This window comes from Salmo trutta, chromosome 25, assembly GCF_901001165.1.
Source record: "Salmo trutta chromosome 25, fSalTru1.1, whole genome shotgun sequence".
NCBI lineage: Eukaryota > Metazoa > Chordata > Actinopteri > Salmoniformes > Salmonidae > Salmo > Salmo trutta.
Genome location: NC_042981.1, coordinates 40,881,570 through 40,897,316, shown reverse-complemented (window position 1 = coordinate 40,897,316; position 15,747 = coordinate 40,881,570). Strand labels below are relative to the sequence as shown.

Below are 15,747 nucleotides of genomic sequence, written 5' to 3'. Positions count from 1 at the left end.
ATGGCAAGAACAGCTCAAATAAGCAAAGAGAAATGACAGTCCATTACTTTAAGACATGAAGGTCAGTCAATGAGGAAAAGTGCAGTCGCAAAAACCATCAAGCGCTATGATGAAACTGGCTCTCATGAGGATCGCCACAGGAAAGGAAGACCCAGAGTTACCTCTGCTGCAGAGGATACGTTCATTAGAGTTACCAGCCTCAGAAATTGCAGCACAAATAAATGTTTCAGGGTTCAAGTAACAAACACATCTCAACATCAACTGTTCAGAGGAGACGCGTGAATCAGGCCTTCATAGTCAAATTGCTGCAAAGTAACCACCACTAAAGGACACCAATAATAATAAGAAGAGACTTTCTTGGGATAAGAAACACAAGCATTGGCCATTAGACTGGTGGAAATTTGTCCTTTGGTCTGGAGTCCAAATCTGTTATTTTTGGTTCCAACCCGTGTCTTTGGAAGACGTAGAGTAGGTGACAGATGATCTCTGCATGTGTGGTTCACACTGTGAAGCATGGAGGAGGAGGTGTGATGATGTGGGGGTGCTTTGCTGGTTACACTGTCAGTGATTTTATTTAGAATGTAAGGCACACTTAACCAGCATGGCTACCACAGCATTCTGCAGTGATACGCCATCCCATCTGGTTTGCGCTTAGTGGGACTGTCATTTGTTTTTCAACAGGACAATGGCCCAACACACCTCCAGGCTGTGTAAGGGCTATTTGACAAAGAAGGAGAGTGATGGAGTGCTGCGTCAGATAACCTGGCCTCCATAATCACCCGACCTCAACCCAATTGAGATGGTTTGGGATGAGTTGGACCGCAGAGTGACGGAAAAGCAGTCAACAAGTGCTCAGCACATGTGCGAACTCCACATATGCTGTTGGAAAAGCATTCCATGTGAAGCTGGTTGAGAGAATGCCAAGAGTGTGCAAAGCTGTTATCAAGGCAAAGGCAAATCAAAAAATATATTTTGATTTGTTTAACACTTTGTTTGGTTACTACATGATTCCATGTGTTATTTCATAGTTTTGATGTCTTCACTATTTTTCTACAATTTAGAAAATAGAAAAAAATAAAGAAAAACCCTTGAATGAATAAGAAATTGTGATTTTCAAAACCTGCAACGAGTTTCTAGCCAGAGGGAGGGTATTTTCTTGCTCTCCACTTCACTGAGATCTCGTAGGGTTTGAAAATCACTTTTTAAAATGTTTAACTTTTGTTGATGTCATTGGGTAAAACATATTTAGACACTGGTTTGGTGCTGGAGATAATGAATATGATGTTGAAAAGTGGCGGAGTTGCTCTTTAAGGGTCTTGTATTAGCTCTAAAAGGTTGGGACGTTTCAGGTTGGTTTGGACGGACTGACGCATCTTTATTCTAGTCTGGATGTGAACTGTCTAAAACTAGCCCTGTCAATTATGTTTGCTGCTGGCTGGACAGGGATGACACTTGCTGATGTGGTACGGCAATCCTGTGGGATAATGGATATGGACCTGTATTTCTGTCGTTCTCCCTCCAGCACTGTAACGTAGAGCCTACATGTACAATCCCTGCACCCGTCTCTCTTCCACCTGGGATCTAACAGGCGGCTTTCAAAATAAAACTCCTCCGGATAGTTTTTTGTAATCAGAAAATATTCATGTTCTCAGGGTAAGGAATTTTCAGACGCTAGGGCGACCCAACCCCCTTTTACTCCCCCCTCAACTCTGAGTGTACTCCTATTTTCTTCTGACGCTATGCAAGTGACTTATTTTCTATTTTGCTTTCCATAAGCAAAAGCGCTAACGTGTACGGATGGAAGCTTTCCTCAATGGTGTGCCCATACGTCGCTTTTTCCCCCCTCAGTGTTATTTTCGAGACGACTCATCGCGAACTCCATCAGCGCTTTGAAAAGGGCCAGCGTGTAACGAGTGGGTTGGGTTTCTCTCTTTCCAGACAGCCCAATGCTTTTGAAACTCCTCATGCGAGCAGTCTCGCAGCGCAAGCTAAATAGCCGTAAAAATAGAATGGTTGGTGAACCACACTTTTTTCAGCTCTGTTTTTAATGAATATTTCGAAGCTGCTGGCTCGTTTTCAAGTCGCAGGGTCTTGTTGTATCCAGGCGTTGGGGGACAGAAATAGGGCCGTCATCGCTGTTTGATCCGTTCTCTCTAACTCTGGTTGGAGTGCTGTTGTTGTCTTTGGCCCGTTCTGGCGAAGGGGTCTGCTGAGGCAACACACGGTCCATGTGTGAGGCATCACTCTCCCGCCATCTGGAGGGCCCTCATGCTTCCTCTCATATACCACTCCTTCATCCCCTTCTTTTTTTCCCCATGCCCATTGGGATCTCACTCGCATCACGTCACATTTGCTGTTTTTTAAGTTCCATAGTACGCTTAAAATGTCCTACTTGACACAGAGTTAAGTGTGAAATCTCTGTTATAGGGTTGGTTTCCCCATACACAGATTTAAGCCTTGTCCTGCACTACAAAGAACAGTCATAGAGAATCCCAAAGAGTTGCGAGAGCATTTGAGTGTTTTCTCCACCATCTTTGCTAGTAGGTTTCATGAAATGCTCACCATCGCCGTTTTCCCTGTACAGTAGCCAACTTTCATCATTGTCACAAGGTGATTTACACTGGGTCGTTATGATTGTTTTATTGGACCTGCATACACCCATATTAGGATATGTCAGGCACTTCGTCGTCTGGCATTCCTGCCTCTCCCTCCCCGCCTCTGTGACATGGGCCTGCCTTTGTCCTGAGTAATAAGGCTACAGGAAAGCCTGGCTACCACGGTAGCTAGCTCCTGCCCCACAGGAATCCTTAACACTCCCAGACATGACTAGCTCATTTGTGTTCTGGAATACCAGAGTTTTTTTATGATCCAACATTCTGGTCTTTTTTTTTGTGTGTGTGTGTGCGTGTGTGTGTGTGTGTGTCTGGATTTATTTGTCAAGCTGGCCCTCCTCCCCTTTGCTGTGAACCGAACAATGCCCTGTCATGGTTCTACACGTTGGATTCAGTTAGTTAATGGAGCCACAGTTTGCTCATTCTCATTTTCTCACTGTGGCATGCTGCTATACTCAGCATTCTCGTTCCTTCCCTCAGTGACAGACATCTTTTAATTTGACTGTGTTGGTGCCCTTGATTACTTTGATAACTCACATCTGGCACGCAGAGGCATGTTTTTCCCCTCCCTGGTCAAACAAGGGCACAGTGACTGTTGGTGCCAAGGGCCAAGAAAAATGTTCACCCACCCACTTGGACCGACCAACTTTTTCTAACTATCCCCTTTTCACATCCTCCCTTTTTCTTGATTTTTTTTCACTTTCTCCGTCTCTCGCTCCCTCTCCTCCACTTTTCCTCTCCCTTCATTTCCCTCTCCTCCCCTCATGCTGGTCTGAGGATGGGTGTGGATAGGTGGGCCCCAGCATCGGCCATGAAAGAATGTAGTTAAAACAGTACTTTATCTGCTCTCCCTCCGAGCTGGAGGTCTAAGAGACATCTGGTCCCCCAGACATGCCAAACACAAAATCCCTGAATGGGCAGCAGACCTTTATAAGAAAGCAATACCAATCAATTCTGAATTGTTGGTAAAGTCCAAGAAATACCTTTTTTACCCAAGTTAGTCACCCTGTTGAGTGCATTGGCCTGGGGAATGTACTGTAAGTATTTTGAAATGAAGCGGAGCAGCAAATAGCAGTGGGCTAGTATTACTGTTGTTGGTGATCACGATGAGAATTGTGAAGTACTGTACTTTCATTTGTTGAGATTCACTCTCTTCCCTATGTTTGGGCGTACAGTGCGGGACAAAAGCCGAGCCGTTTGAAAGAGAAGAAGACTTGAGGGTACTTTTCATCTTGGGATAACCTATTATAATAGCGCATTACAACAAGCCCTTCAGGTTTTGAGTGACATGAAGGAGCTCGCAGGCTGCTTGCCTTCGGGGCATATGACAGCTTTATCAATAGGGTACAACATTGCTGTCCAACTTCCCTATCTGATGGAATGCAAATACGAGCAAGAGGCATGCACTTGCGGTTTGTAAATCGCCTGCAAATGACATCTATTTGGTGTTCTATTATTTTCTTCGTGTTGTACTCCCCCCCCCCCCCTCCCGCCTTCGAACCTCTCAGGGCGCCCTGTTCAGCATGTTTAATTTGGGCATTCCTTTACTTCGCTCGCAGACAAAACAACCCGAGAACTTTCTGAGTGAGCCACAGCCCCCCCCCCCCCCCCCTAATCACTCGCAGGAAATGGGCTCCCGTGCAAACTAGTCCCAGCGCAAAATAACCCTGCGTGTATTTTAAGGCCATGAAATGTTGAGTTAAGGAAATGCTACATGATCTCTTCCCCCCAACACACTTTCTTTCTCCCCTGCTCTTGTCCCCTTAGTACAGCCTTTCTCTGTGTTTTACTTATGCTTTAAGGCACGTCATTGGCGTAATCATGGAAAGGTACAATTTCAGAAGTAACTAACTTGATGTACTTTCTCAAGCTGTCTTTCTGCTTGTGGTCGTAGTTTAAATTGTTAGGCAAATGGCGTAATAATACTCCCTACTATTCAGCTGACGTAGACGGGGGATGCATGTTTTTGCGTGTAAAGGATGAGGGCCGAGGCCGCCTTCAAGAAGGATGTGGCTGATGTTCAGTTTACCATTTGGTTTTCAATGATTTAAGAGAAACCACACAGAGCGAGGAAAGGGCCACTTCAGATTGTTTGGGGCTTGAAAATAATGGTGTGTCGCCGTGTCGTGCGAGCCTGTTTACTTCTTTATTTGGTTGTGAAATGGAGGGTTTGTTTGAGGTCTTTTGGGGTATCTGAAATATCTGTAAGGACGTGCCAACCAACTGGGATCCGAAACATTGACGTTGTAGTAACAGGAGAGTCAATTGGTGGTTACATTTAGGTAAAAAGATGATGTACTTTAGCCATGACAATATCAACATTACAGTATACTTCTCTGAGGACCTCGTTATCACTCGTCTTTGCATAACCCACACTTTTGAGTAGAAATTCCACATTGAGGCAACATTGAGGCAACATTGTGTGTAGTGATGGGGAAAAAATTTATACAGTTGCATATCGCAAAATATACCTGCACCAAAACCAGTATTTTTCCTTCACAGCTTGTTCTCCTTTTTAAATAGGGAGCCAATTTGTTTTCAGCACTTTTTTAAAATGTATTTCCTTGTCTGATCAAAACAAATTTTCTCATGGTTCTCTCTTGTCCCTCTGCAGCAGGCATATGGTGAGCAATATGTTTGGAACATGAAATTGCAATAAAATGACTATCGAATCACAATACATATAGAATCGTGAGAACCGCAATATATATATATATATATATATATATATATATATATATATATATATATATATATATATATATATATATATATATATATATATATATATATATATATCGGCACCTAAGTATCGTGATAATATTGTATTATGAGGTCCCTGGCAATTCCCAGCCCTAGACATAGGGCCAGAATGGAATGAATGGAGCACTGTTGGGCCAGCCAAAAACAAGTTGTCTGGTCATGCATGAGACAATTGAGGCGCAACGAAATGTGACACATATCTGACCGACTTCTCAGACCACGTCGTAGCCAATATGCCTCAATACGAATGGTTCATTTTACACCGAAGTCATTGTCGGTTGACTGACTGACTTAAGTGTCTATACCAAGCAAAACAATGGTGAAATGAAGCTACGAATCATTACTATGGTAGAATCATGAGAAACTCATATTAATGTTTGTCCTCTGTGTTCTTCCTCCGGTTATAGGGCTTGCGGATGGAGCTCCATAGTGAAACCATCTGGTGACAGACGGGCCGCATTTACCAGCTGCTTAGCACCCAACACGAGGATGTATCCATAGAAAGTAAGTTTACGGTATGTGTGTTTTTGAATGTCTTGTCAAGGCCATGTTTACACATAAGCTTACAGTATCTACAGTTCAGTATTTATATTATTATATATTAGTGTGCCTGTCTGTCCGTCTGTAAACACCCTCTCAGGACCATCTCTATCTAACCTTGACTGGCCTTTTTGACATGCTGTTTCATTCAAACTGTGACCGTATGTCTCTCTTTGACTGTCTGTTTCTCTCAAATTGTGACTGTCTGCCTTTGACTGACTGTTTCTTTCTAAAAAAGGTGACACTCTCGTGTGTGTGTACGTACGCTCACATACTGTGTGTATGGCAATGAGTCTGCGTCCAGCTGCTCAGTTGAAAGAGGAAACGCAGAGAAAATGTGGTGTGGAAGGTTCCGGATTCCAAGGCCATTCCTTACCTCTGAACCCTTTGTGAGCTGGTTTCCTGGTGGGCCAGGGCAGTGTTGCACTAAAGCTGGCGCCGCGTTTCCTTCCCTGTACCCATAGGTCAGCAAGGAATGGCAAACTCGCACATGTACAGAGCGCACGCACAGAGTGCCGGCTCACCTGGAGACCCTTGGCAACACCCTCCCAGTAATGTGCTCTCTCTGTCAAACTTACTCAGCTCTGGGGGAAGCCAAATAAAATCACTGAGGCAGCCCAACTCTGATATTGTTTCCGTCAATTTGTCTTTTGACCAATCACTTTTTTTTTTATAGCTGATCTGATTGGTCAAAATACCAATTAGTGGGAGAAAAAAATAATAATAATTGGGGCTGCCTGTCTAAACGCAGCTTGACTGGTCAAGTCTAGTCAGGCTACAGGTACTGCCTTCAGCATGCTAGTAACTGTGTGGAGTGTCTGACTATTTTCTACCTATGGAGAGTGGTGAAATTATAAAGTATACAAAAGGAGACAGTTTAATCCCATAGAGGCCTTTATTAATCGGTCTTCCCATTAGGTTGTTGTCGTTAAGGTTGGGTGGTATCCAGATTTTCATACCGTCGCTGTACCATACCGGTGTGTACGTATTACCAAATGTGCACACAAGGGGCACGATTTAAAATTTACAGCACAAAACAATTTAGGCAATGGGGGATCTTGATCCAGGAAGGGATTGAATGTCTTTGATGTAACCCGAGAAGCTTGATCTTGACATCTAGCCACTTAGCTAGCACGTTAGCAAACCAAATGCACAGCTGGAGCTCCGAGCTGGATATAATTTATTTGACGCAGATTTCTTATACTTAGTTATAAGCAGTGGCGTAGCACGCGCCCCTGCCAGGTGGGGTTGCCCCCAACATAATTTTTGTATTATATTTTTTTGCGGTATTGAAACTCATACCGTCCGTATTTCGAAATACCCCGGTATATGGTATATCGCCCAAGCCTAGTTGCCATGGTAAAGGGCATAGACTGTATGAATGTGATATGCTGTGTCGTATCTCCCAGGGGTAGAGGCTGAAGTGGCTATATCCCAACATGTATTGTAATCAGCTATATTTAAAGATGGCTCTGACAGTAATGTGTCAATCAAGCTGTCTCTGTGTGTGTATCCCAGACACATTTATGGGGGCTGTCTGTCTCTGTGGACTCGTGTAGCAGGTAAGCTGAAACCAAGAGTCCTCACTCTCTGTATAGTTCCACCCCTTTCCTCAGTTTATTTCCATGGGTTTATTACTGTATGTGTCATTAAATACCACTGCATTATAGGCCAAGAGAGGGGGGGAGTGAGGCTCCCGTCTCTGCTCTGTCGCAGCGGCAGAGCTACGCCAGCCAGTGTGACGTCTGTTCCCCATTCACCACCGACAGCATTACATAACTCCCCCTCCTGTTTCTCTCCCTCTTCTTATCTTCCTCCCGCTCTTTCTACTGCATCTATCTAGCACTTTTTGCTCTCATTTTCCTCTCTGCCTACCTTTCCCCATCTCTCTTTATTTCTCTCTCTCTCTCTCTCTCCCTCCCACTCTTATCTTCCTCCCTATCTCCCCCTCTTTCTCACTCTCCTCTAGCCTGTAATGATGATGAGTGCAAGAGAATGCTGCATTCCTGTTGCAGTGTTCCGGTCTGGCAAAGCCCTGTTCAGCATTCTGTGGGCTCACTCCCCACCGCGTTGTAGCTCGCTCGCTCTCTCGCATGCTGTCCCCCCCCCCCCCACACACTTAGTTACTCACCCCTTTCTCTCGGCCTCTCGCACAAGAGATGCAGTGAATCTGATGCTCCCACAGTGCCACCTTGCAGCCGCAGCGGGTATCTGATGCCAACACTCTGGCTGCCAGGCTGTGCCAACCGGGGAGGGCTGGCATCCAGACAGACTGACAAAAGACAGCGAGGGGAAGGAAGAGGGTATATGTTAATCAACCTTTAAACATTTTTCTTTTTTTTAAATGTTATTTGTCACATGCGCCGAATACAACAAGTGTAGTAGACCTTACTGTGAAATGCTTACTTACATGCCCTTAACCAACAGTGCAGTTCAAGAAAAGGGTTAAGAAAATATTTACTAAATAAACTAAAGTAAAGAATAAAATCAAAAGTAACACAATAACAATACCGAGGCTATATAGAGGGGGTACTGGTACTGAGTCGATGTGCGAGGGTACAGGTTAGTCGTACATGTCGGTAGGGGTAAAGTGACTATGCATAGATAATAAACAATGAGTAGCAGCAGTGTAAAAACAAAAGGGGGGGGGGGTGTCAATGTAAATAGTCTGGTTGCCCTTTGGTTAATTGTTCAGTCTTATGGCTTGGGGGTAGAAGCAGTTAAGGAGCCTTTTGGACCTAGACGTGGGGCTCCGGTACCGCTTGCCATGCAGTAGCAGAGCGAACAGTCTATGACTTGGGTGACTGTAGTTTTTGACAATTTTTTGGGCCTTCCTCTGACACTGCCTAGTACAGTGTTGTACTGGGCTGTACGCACTACCCTCTGTAGCGCCTTACGGTCGGATGCCGGGCAGTTGCCATACCAGGCGGTGATGCAACCGGCCAGGATGCTCTTGATGGTGCAGCTGTAGAACTTTGAGGATCTGAGGACCCATGCCAAATCTTTTCAGTCACCTGAGGGGGAAAAGGTGTTGTCATGCCTTCTTCACAACTGTCTGGGTGTGTTTGGACCATGATAGTTTGTTGATGTGGACACAAGGAACTTGATACTCTCGACCCGCTCCACTACAGCCCTGTCGATGTGAATGGGGGTGTGTTTGGCCCTTTTCCTGTAGTCCACGATCATCTCCTTTCTTGCTCACATTGAGGGAGAGGTTGTCCTGGCACCACACTGCCAGATCTCTGACCACCTCCCTATAGGCTGTCTCATCGTTGTTGATGATCAGGCCTACCACTGTTTTGTCGTCAGCAAACTTAATGATGGTGTTGGAGTTGTGCTTGGCCGTGCAGTCGTGGTTAAACAGGGAGTACAGTAGGGAACTAAGCACACACCCCTGAGGGGCCCCCATGTTGAGGATTAGTGTGGCAGATGTGTTGTTGCCTACCTTTACCGCCCTGTAGCACTTACGTTACTGCCCCCAGGAGGTAGTCATTTAGGCAGGTTACTTTCGTTTTCTTGGGCACAGGGACTATGGTGGTCTGCTTAAAACATATAGGTATTACAAACTTGGTTAGGGAGAGGTTGAAAATGTCAGAAGAAGACACTTGCCGGTTGGTCCGCGCATGCTCTGAGTACATGTCCTGGTAATCTGTCTGGCCCCGCGGCCTTGTGAATGTTGACCTGTTTAAAGGCCTTGCTCACACCGGCTATGGACAGTGTGATCACACAGTTGTCCGGAACAGCTGGTGTTCTCATGCGTGCTTCGGGGTTTCTTGCTTCGACGCGAGCATAAAAGGCATTTAGCTCGTCTGGTAGGCTTGGGTTTCCCAGCTCGCGGCTGGGTTTCCCTTTGTAGTCCCCTTTTGAAGCGTCTTTGACTTGTACCCGAAGGCATCTGTTTCGTTTCTTCTCCCACTCACTTGCTGTTGCCGACATACATGAGCGCTCTCTCACTAACATACTTATGGTCTACTTGACACATACAATACACACACACCAGGGTTTCCGATAGGAAAATGTCACGCCGGAAAACGTGACTGGGATGATTTTAATTTACCGGCCATTTGAGAAATTTACCGGACCCATATGCATTGGGTGCTTAAAGCTTGGTCGCAAATGGGTCTTCTAAATGGACAATGACCCCAAGCATACTTCCAAAGTTGTGGAAAAATGGCTTAAGGACAACAAAGTCAAGGTATGGGAGTGGCCATCACAAAGCCCTGTCCTCAATCCTATAGAAAATGTGTGGGCCGAACTGAAAAAGCTTGTGTGAGCAAGAAGGCCTACAAACCTGACTCAGTTACACCAGCTCTGTCAGGAGGAATGGGCAAAAATTCACCCAATTTAGACAGGGAATTTTTACTAGGATTAAATGTCAGGAATTGTGAAAAACTGAGTTTAAATGTATTTGACTAAGGTGTATGTAAACTTCCTACTTCAACTCTATATAATTTTGGCAAATGTATTTACATTTACTTCCCTATTGGACCCACCGCTATGCCATTTCTCTCCTGTTTTATTAGTTTATTTATTAACTTTCTTTCTTTGTCCAGAAGCCAAAGGCACAATCCTAGTCATATTAGCAACCATCCTAGTTGTTGCATCTTTAGATACCCCCTCTTTCTAAGTTTCTAACAGAGATTTTCATCTCTGTCACACACGGAACCGCAATCAGGTGCACTGTTTAGAACGGTGCTTTCCCTGGTACGCTTTTTGTTTTTTTTCTTCACACAAATTGTATTTTGTTAAATGTTTGAAAGTTATGGTTTTATTGGCTGATTCATTACATGAGTTGCATGTTCTGTCAAGATGCATTACCATAATCTAAATGTGATTTCTGTCATTTCTGACAGCCTAATAGATTAACCTCTCTGGGTATGTGGGAAGCTAGCAACAGCCAGTGAAATTGCAGGGTGCCAAATTCAAAACGACAAATCTCATTATTAAAATTCCTCAAACATACAAGTATTATACACCATTTTAAAGATAAACTTCTTGTTAATCCAGCCACAGTGTCTGATTTCAAAAAGGCTTTACAGCGAAAGCATACCATATGATTATGTTAGGTCAGCGCTAGTCACAAAAAAACATACAGCCATTTTCCAGCCAAAGAGAGGAGTCACATAAAGCAGAAATAGAGATAAAATTAATCACTAACCTTTGATGATCTTCATCAGATGGCACTCATAGGATTTCATGTTACCCAATACATGTATGTTTTGTTCGATAAAGTTCATATTTATATCCAAAAATCTCAGTTTACATTGGCGCGTTATGTTCAGTAATGTTTTGCCTCTAAAAAACATCCGGTGATTTTGCAGAGAGCCACATCAATTTACAGAAATACTCATCATAAACGTTGATGAAAGATACAAGTGTTATGCATAGGATTATAGATACACGTCTCCTTAATGCAACCGCTGTGTCAGATAAAAAAAAAAAAAAGATTTACGGTGAAAGCACACCATGCAATAATCTGAGTACAGCGCTCAGCCACCAAAACAAGCCTTACAGATACTCGCCATGTTGTGGAGTCAACAAAAGTCAGAAATAGTGTTATAAATATTCACTTACCTTTGATGATCTTCATCGGAATGCACTCTCAGGCATCCCAGTTCCACAATAAATGTTTGTTTTGTTGCGTTTTGTTGGATAAAGTTCATCTTTATGTCCAAATACCTCCATTTTGTTTGCGCGTTAGGTTCACTATTCCAAATGCACAAGGCGTGCGCACTAAGTCCAGACGAAAAGTCAAAAAAGTTATATTACAGTTTGTGGAAACATGTCAAATGATGTATAGAATCAATCTTTAGGATGTTTTTATCATAAATCTTCAATAATATTCCAACCGGACAATTCCTTTGTCTTTAACCTCTCTAGGGTTGGTGGGACGAAATCGTCCCACCTACGTAACAGCCAGTGGAATCCTGTGGCGCATTATTCAAATACCTTAGAAATGCTATTACTTCAATTTCTCAAACATATGACTATTTTACACCATTTTAAAGACAAGACTCTCGTTAATCTAACCACACTGTCCGATTTCAAAAAGGCTTTACAACGAAAGCAAAACATTAGATTATGTCAGCAGAGTACCCAGCCAGAAATAATCAGACACCCATTTTTCAAGCTAGCATATAATGTCACATAAACCCAAACCACAGCTAAATGCAGCACTAACCTTTGATGATCTTCATCAGATGACACACCTAGGACATTATGTTATACAATACATGCATGTTTTGTTCAATCAAGTTCATATTTATATCAAAAACCAGCTTTTTACATTAGCATGTGACGTTCAGAACTAGCATACCCCCCGCAAACTTCCGGTGAATTTACAAAAAATTTACTAAATTACTCACGATAAACGTTCACAAAAAACATAATTATTTTAAGAATTATAGATACAGAACTCCTCTATGCACTCGCTATGTCCGATTTTAAAATAGCTTTTCGGTGAAAGCACATTATGCAATATTCTGAGTAAATAGCCCGGCATCACAGGGCTAGCTATTTAGACACCCAGCAAGTTTAGCCTTCACCAAAGTCAGATTTACTATTAGAAAAATTGGATTACCTTTGCTGTTCTTCGTCAGAATGCACTCCCAGGACTTCTACTTCAATAACAATTGTTGGTTTGGTCCCAAAAATCCATAGTTAAATCCAAATAGCGGCGTTTTGTTCGTGCGTTCAAGACACTATCCGAAGGGTAAATAAGGGTTACGCGCCCGACGCGTTTCGTGACAAAAAAATTCTAAATATTCCATTACCGTACTTCGAAGCATGTCAACCGCTGTTTAAAATCAATTTTTATGCAATTTTTCTCGTAAAAAAGCGATAATATTCCAACCGGGAAAGCGTGTTTACGTTCAAAGAGAGAGAAAATTAAAAAAAATGGGATCCCCTCGTGCACGAGCCTCAGTCTGATGGTCCTCTGATAGACCACTTAACCAAGGCGCTAAGGTTTTTCAGCCAGCGGCTGGAATTACATCATTCAGCTTTTTCCCGGGTTCTGAGAGCCTATGGGAGCCGTAGGAAGTGTCACGTTACAGCAAAGATCCTAAATGTTATTTAAACAGAGCCAAGAAGCCCAAGGAATGGTCAGAGAGGGTACTTCCTGTTTGGAATCTTCTCAGGTTTTTGCCTGCCATATGAGTTCTGTTATACTCACAGACACCATTCAAACCGTTTTAGGAACTTTAGGGTGTTTTCTATCCCAAGCCAATAATTATATGCATATTCTAGTTTCTGGGCAGTAGTAATAACCAGATTAAATCGGGTACGTTTTTTTTTATCCGGCCGTGTAAATACTGCCCCCTAGCCCTAACAGGTTAACTTTTTAGTGACGGGGCAGTATTCGGAAATTCGGATGAATGACATGCCAAAATTAAACTGCCTACTACTCGGGCTCAGAACGTAGGATATGCATATTATTAGTATGACGTTTCTAAAACTGTTTGAATGATGTCTGTGAGTATAACAGAACTCATATGGCAGGCAAAAACCTGAGAAAAAATCCAACCACTTACCTTTGATGGTATTCGTCAGAAACTTCAGTGTTTTCTATCCAAATCTACTAATAATATGCATATCCTAGCTTCTGGGCCTGAGTAGCAGGCAGTTTACTCTGGGCACGCTTTTCATCCGGACGGATTGCTAACAGAAAGGAGCTTTAGCACCAAACTGCAAGATCATCTTAACTTCCTGACTGATGTCTTGAGATGTTGCTTCAATATCTGCACATAATTTTCCTCCCTCATGATGCCATCTATTTTGTGAAGTGCACCAGTCCTGCAGCAAAGCACCCCCACATGATGCTGCCACCCCCATGCTTCACGGTTGGGATGGTGTTCTTTGGCTTGCAAGCCTCCCCCTTTTTCCTCCAAACATAATGATGGTCATTATGGCCAAACAGTTATATTTTTGTTTCATCAGACCAGAGGACATTTTTCCAAAAAGTACGACCGTAGTCTGGCTTTTTTATGGCGGTTTTTGAGCAGTGGCTTCTTCCTTGCTGAGTGGTCTTTCAGGTTATGTCGATTTTAGGACTTGTTTTTACTGTGGATATAGTTACTTTTGTACCTGTTTCCTCCAGCATCTTCACAAGGTCCTTTGCTGTTGTTCTGGGATTGATTTGCACTTTTCGCACCAAAGTATGTTCATCTCTAGGAGACAGAACGCGTCTCCTTCCTGAGCGGTATGACGACTGCGTGGTCCCATGGTGTTTATACTTGCGTACTATTGTTTGTACAGCTGATGTGGTACCTTTAGGCGTTTGGAAATTGCTCCCAAGGATGAACCAGACTTGTGGAGGTCTACAATTATTTTTCTGAGGTCTTGGCTGATTTCTTTTGATTTTCCCATGATGTCAAGCAGAGGCACTGAGTTTGAAGGTCGGCCTTGAAATACATCCACAGGCACACATCCAATTAACCTATCAGAAGCTTCTAAATCCATGACATCATTTTCTGGAATTTTCCAAGCTGGTTTAAAGGCACAGACAACTTAGTGTATGTAAACTTCTGACCCACTGGAATTGTGATACAGTGAGTTGTACGTGAAATAATCGGTCTGTAAACAATTGTTGGAAAAATTACTTCTCATGCACAAAGTAGATGTCCTAACCGACTTGCCAAAACTATAGTTTGTTAACAAGAAATTTGTGGAGTGGTTGAAAAACTAGTTTTAATGACTCCAACCTAAGTGTACGTAAACTTCCGACTTCAACTGTAATTACTCGTGTCTATACAGAAAGAAAATCACTCATAATACTTCACCAGAAAGCTTGACTTAGCCACAGAAGAATCGAGGATCATTAGCATCTTTTGAGAAATATCTGTGGGTTGTTTCAAATCACAAGCCCGTAGTCCTATGCTTATTTGGGAACAACTCGAATAATAAGTTGCATGGACTCGCTCTGTGTTCAATAATAGTGTTTAACATGATTTTTTTAATGACTACCTCATCTCTGTACCCCACACATACAATTATATGTAAGGCCCCTCAGTCGAGCAGTGAATTTCAAACACGTTCAACCACAAAGACCAGGGAGGTTTTCCAATGCCTCGCAAAGGTCACCTTTTGGTAGATGGGTAAAAATATATAAACAGACATTGAGTATTTCGTTGAGCGTGGTGAAGTTATTAATTACACTTTGGATGGTGTATCAATACACCCAGTCGCTACAAAGTTAGTCGTCCTTCCTAACTCAGTTGCCGGGAAAGGAAGGAAACCGCTCAGGGATTTCACTATGAGGCCAATGGTTACTTTAAAACAGTTACAGCGTTTAGTGGCTATGATTGGAGAACACTGAGGATGGATCAACAACATTGTCAATTTGGTTAGTATTGTAGAGTAGCTACTGAGTGAAAAGACAGAAGCCTGTACAGAAAAAAAATATTCCAAAACATGCATACTGTTTGCAACTAGACAATTAAGTAATACTGCAAAAAATGTGGCAAAGTAATTTACTTTTTGTCCTGAATACAAAGTGTTATATTTGTAAGGAACTTGTCTGTCAGCCCTGTATTAAAGACAACAATTGGTAAAAGAAAATGGTGATAAATAAAAAAACAGTTTTAATTTAAGGACCAAAAATTTGACAGCTGTGCCATATAAATTGCAAAATAGTTGAAAAGATTTTCGATGTACTGATTCTATGGCACATGGTTCATGAACTGGCTTCGCAAAACGAAGCCGGATTAATTTAGCTCTGCAGTTTTTGCTGCGAAGAGACAGAATCCTTAGATCCTTTGTTTGGGTCCTCTCCATATGTAGCTTGTTTTTGGTTGCAGGTCCAGGAATGGCTGAAGAATTGCAACATTTACCT

General features: G+C 42.8%; 1 protein-coding gene across 3 annotated transcripts in view; it reads left to right on the top strand.

Moving 5' to 3' along the window:
• Window positions 1-15,747, top strand: part of LOC115162574 (leucine zipper protein 1) — an 87,827-nt gene that overhangs the window by 22,018 nt on the left and 50,062 nt on the right. For 2 of the 3 annotated variants that reach the window (XM_029714013.1, XM_029714015.1), the window contains exon 2: window positions 5,783-5,879. The gene's annotated coding sequence lies outside the window, so the exon portion shown is untranslated. Of the gene's footprint in view, window positions 1-5,782; window positions 5,891-15,747 lie in introns of all 3 variants that reach the window. The other variant, XM_029714014.1, reaches the window with a different exon arrangement.